General features: G+C 43.0%; 1 protein-coding gene across 2 annotated transcripts in view; it reads left to right on the forward strand.

The window, feature by feature from the left end:
- Positions 1-1,781: 1,781 nt before the first annotated feature.
- Positions 1,782-5,000, forward strand: part of zfh2 (Zn finger homeodomain 2) — a 205,518-nt gene continuing 202,299 nt past the window's right edge. Inside the window, exon 1 of one of the 2 annotated variants that reach the window (XM_070137623.1) lies at positions 1,782-1,894. The gene's annotated coding sequence lies outside the window, so the exon portion shown is untranslated. Of the gene's footprint in view, positions 1,895-2,689; positions 2,753-5,000 lie in introns of those variants that run through there. The other variant, XM_070137624.1, reaches the window with a different exon arrangement.

Raw genomic sequence — 5,000 nt, forward strand, 5'->3', positions numbered from 1 at the left:
CATAATAAAAATTAATTATATAATTATCATTATATTGTTATTTTTATTGTTATCAGTAATTTTGTAATTGTTGTTATTATTCTTATTACTAGTAGTAGTAGTATTGTTGCTATTCTTATTCTTATTGTTATTAGTATCATTAGTATCATTAACATTATTATTGTACTATTATTATTATTATCATATTTATGATAATAATTGTTATTATTATCGCTTTTTGGTAAGTAGCTATGTAATAGATATATCAATATCATCACCCAGATAAGAATTCCTGGCAATAAGCGATAAATTAAAAATTATTAACAGATTTTCATGGAATTTTTCGTGAAGAATTTTTGATGACTCTATTTATAGTCACAACAAAAATCACTTTTCTTGCTAATCTTTTCTTGTTCTTCCTCCTCCAGTTCTTTTGTGCCTCTTCCTCTTTATTATTATTATCTGTTATTTTCGTTTTGTTCTTTATCAATTTCTTTTTCTTTGCGTATTCCTCTTTCTTCTCCCTCATCTTCTGTTTTCTTTTGTTTTTGTTTTTTGTATTATTCTCGTTTCTTCTTTTTCATAATAATTTTTTCTCTCTTTTGTTTTCTCGTTTTTATTTTTATTTTTTCAATTTTTTTCTACTTTTTCTTTACGTATTCCTCTTTCTTCTTCCTCTGTTTTCTATCTATTCTAATGATTTTTCCTCTTTTATTTTTATCATTTTCTATTTTTCTACTTTACGTATTTTTTTATTTCCTCTTCCTCTGTTTACTATCTATTCTAATGTTCTTCTTCTTCTCCTTTTCCTTCTCTTTTTATCTTTTTGTTCGTCTTCGTCATCTTCCTCTCTCTCTCTCCCCCTTTTAACATATGTCAGGCTTCAGGAAGACGAACATTACATTCAGCGCGATCATAGTAATCGGTTTGTGCCCTCGCTCTGCACACTACAAGGGCGATAAGCTTGCAACGTCTTATAATTGCAATATCCGCCGTCAATTTGCGCGCCCCCGAGTGGTGTCCGCTGCGATTCGGCGGCTCGTGCGATTTTGTTGCGCGGGAGGAAAGCTAGATGTAAAAGGATGGGGGAAAAAGGGGAGGGTACGGTGGGTGGGATTTTTTTTTGGAGGGGGGAGGGGTGGGGAGGGGTTCTCGGGAGGTGTCGGTGGATTTTTTTCTTTCTTTCTCTTTCTACGTAACGTGTAGCGAGTTCGATTGGATTTGCCTGTTGTCTCTCGGCCGCCGCGTGCCCCGCTGTCTGAGCAGCAAGAGCGACTCGCATCCTATCGGGAGTAAGAACGGGAAAAAATATAAATGAAAGAGATATCACGAGGTAGAAAAAAAGGATAAAATTCTTCAAGGTGAGCGACAAGATGCGTGGAAGAAGTAACACCTTAGCTATGCCCCAAGACGGCTTGCAGGGGGAGGGAAGGAGGGAGGGAGGGAGGGGGAAAAAGCCCTATAAACGTGAGTGTGCGTGTGTTTGTGTATGTGCGCCGAGAGAGAGAGGGGTTCCCTGGCCGACGAGAGCTTAGTGGCTCTCTGACTGTGCGAGGGGGAAGACAGCCTCGCGGACCGCCCTAACCCCATTGGTTCTCCGGTTTTCGTTCATTCTTTGTTTACTAGACAAGTTTACGTCTACTCCCCCGCCCCCCTTTACCCCCGCCACAATTCCCCCTCCCTCCCTCCCCCACCCACGAGTCCTCCCAGTAGATCTACAAGTCCCTCAACTTCTGTCCATGGGCGGAACTGAATGATTTTTTTATATTATTATTTTTTCTTACTTATTATTGTTATTATTTTCTCCCCCCACGATTATTTATTCATTATCGCTGCTCCCAATTATTAGTCTCCGGCCAGGAACTTCTGATATGCTTTTCTTCAGTTCGTCTGCCTCACCTTTTGGGTCCAGAAGGTGCGTTTTTGAACTATTGTTGTCTGTTATTGTTTTGTTTTGTTTTTTTAAGTTTTAAGGACGTGATGAATGCTGATTTTTTTTCTTTCTTTTTTTTGGCTTCGTTAATGTCCCTTTCTCTTTGAACAGGTTTAACCATATGCATAAAAAAAGATGCACATTTATGCTATGAATAAATTGTCATGTGTTTCGGACGAAGGGGCGGAGCGCTTATTGAGGGGGGGGGGGATTAATGGGGGGATTAACACCCCCTCCTCGACACCTCTTCCCTGCAATCCATCCCCCCCTCCCCCCACTTGATCTCGCGTGGTTGTAGTGTGTAGTGCCCCTCTCTATCTCCCCCATCCCCCCTCCTCTTCCTCCCTGGGTGTCTATCCGGGAGAAGGCGAAGAAGGAGAGGAAGAGGAGGAGGAGGAGATGAAAGAGCGAGAGGAAGAGGGATTGGGAAGAGCAGTGCCAGTGAGCAGGGTCAGTCGGCGGCGAGTCAGCGTGGCACTAGATTTGTTCCTCGAGGGGGAGGGAGGGGGGGGAAGGAGGGGGTGAACGACGACCATGAAGGAGACGGAGCAGGAGCAGCAGCAGCAGCAGCAGGAGGAGGAGGAGGAGGAGGGGCTCGAGGCAAGGTTTCTCTCTCGGCGGCAGATGTGATTATTAATTATTTCGGTCGCGGAGGGTGAGGTGGACGCACAGGCGCAGCAGAAGCCCGCCATTGATTAGTGGTGCGCTTATGCCAGTCGCTCCAATGTATGCAAGAGCTTGGTGTGGTGGTTCGGCGCGGGCAGTGTGAGGCGCACCGTTGCCCCGGCCGCACGCCCACCTCCGCCCGCGCCTTCGCCCGCCCCTCCGACATGAACACAGGTACCACCCACGTGCAACCAGCCTACCTGTCCCCGCCCTGTCTGCTGGGGGGGGAGAGGGGGGAGGGGGGAGGATCCCGGGGAGGGGCACGGGAAGAGAGAGGGAGAGAGGGGGGTATGGGTGGGAGGAGGAGGAGGAGGAAGAGGAGGGATTCGTAAGCTACCGCCGCTCAACCCCCCCCCCCCTCCCTTCCTCCTCCTCCTCCTCCTCCCTCCCTCATTCCTTCCCGCCCTCCCTCCCACTTCCACTCCACCCCCTCACTCCCCCTCTCTTACTCCATCCTCCACCCCTTCCGCCGCCCGCACCCCCCCTCCCCTTCTCTCCCCTCCCCACCCCCTCTCTCACACCTGTCCGTTGCTACCGTGTTGTGCAGTCACCTGACCACCTGACCTGTGTAGGACGAAAAGGGGAGGGGATGTTCCTCGTGTAAGACAAAAGCATGTTTTCCTCGAGCGACTCCAGCGCCACTTCCGATGTGTTCCCTTTTTTTCTGTTTTTGTTTTGTTTTTGTTTTTATTTTTTAGGGGGTGGGGGTGGGGTGGGGGAGTTCGCCGAGATGTTCTTCTTCGGTTTGATCTTTGGAGGTCCGTTCTTTCGGGTTTTGATTTTTATTATTATTTTTTTTCGCGTTTCGGGGAGAAGTGGAAAGAAAGAAAGAAAAAAATTACGGTATGACTTACGATGGTGAGAGAGTGAAGGAGTCCCGACTGTGATCTTTAACCCTTGCGATGGTGACCGCTGTTTCCATAGTGTTCGGTGATAGTGAGAGTATCAGCTAAAAGCACGTGTACAGCTCCACCCCCCCCCACCTCTCCCCCTCTCTATCTCTCCCTCCCCCCCCACCCCCCTCACCGCGCTAACCACGTGCCGCCGACACCTGGACGCGACTTGGACACCCAGAGGGACGTACTCGTGGTCACGTGCTCGTCCTCGCTCGTTGCTCGTGCGCTGTGCAGTCGTGCAAGGTGGTACGGGCCGGGTGTGCAACGGATGGTGTCGCCCATTGCACGGATGCATGTTTCTCTTTGGAGTTTTTGTTGTATTTTGTTTTGATTCATGGGCAATGGCGGCGGTGATGGTCTTATGAAATAAATCCCTTTTTGTTTATTTATTTTTGTTTTTATTGCATTTTTTTATTATTTTCGGTTGCATAATGGAGGAAAGGTGTATCCCGTGGCGCCATTAGTGAATAAAAAAAGTGGAGATTCTAGGAATACTTTACCCATTATATATGTATGTATATATATATATATATGTATATATATATATATATATATATATATATATATATATATTTATTTATTTATTTATTTATGTATGAATTTCTAACGTATCGTAAAGCGGAGTGAACCGAGAGTGATATTCCAGCCATTTTTATTTTTATCTCTATAATATTTGAAAAAAATGTATTTCATTCTCCCTCTCCTTTCCTACATAACAATAACTCCACACCACGTCCTTATCTATCACCATCTATCGGGAGTGAGCCGCTCGAAGCGCTCTGTTCCCGTTGCTTCTTAGCGCAATTTAGCAAGAAATCGGACCTGATGACACAACACAGGTCGAGCCACTTAAACAAATGGAGAAACCTGAAGCAAGGGAGCGGCAGGCCAGGGCGTGTGTCGCCGAGGCTGCGCGACGGGAAAGCTCGGCGGGGCCTTTGGCTGTTGGGTTTTGTTGTTGTTCGCTTTGGGGGGTTGGTTGTTGTTGTTGGTGTTGGTGGTGGTGGTGGTAGTAGTAGGTGAGGTATTGGTGTTGTTATTATTATAATGATAATTATTATTATTATGATAATAATTATTATTATGAAAATAATAATAATTATTATAATAATTATGATAATGATAATAATACTAATACTAATAATAATTATTATTATAATAATAATAATAATTATTATTATTATAATGATAATAATAATTATTATAAATTCATTGCTATTTTTTATCATCATCATCATTTTTATTATTGTTGTTATTATGGCTATAATGATAATGATAATGATAATAATAATAATAATAATAATAATAAAAATAAAATAATAATAATAATAATTATTATTATTATGGTTGCTATAAGTAGGATGATAATTATTATTATTATCCTTATTATTATTATTATTATCATTATTGTTTTGCTGTTATTATTATTATCGTTAATACTTTATACTTTAATTAGCATTAGTATTGTTTTTTTTTAACTTTGTTTATGTATATTTTTTAATGGATTTTATTTACCGTCTTCTCTG

The sequence above is a fragment of the Penaeus vannamei genome, chromosome 23, assembly GCF_042767895.1.
Source record: "Penaeus vannamei isolate JL-2024 chromosome 23, ASM4276789v1, whole genome shotgun sequence".
Classification (NCBI taxonomy): domain Eukaryota; kingdom Metazoa; phylum Arthropoda; class Malacostraca; order Decapoda; family Penaeidae; genus Penaeus; species Penaeus vannamei.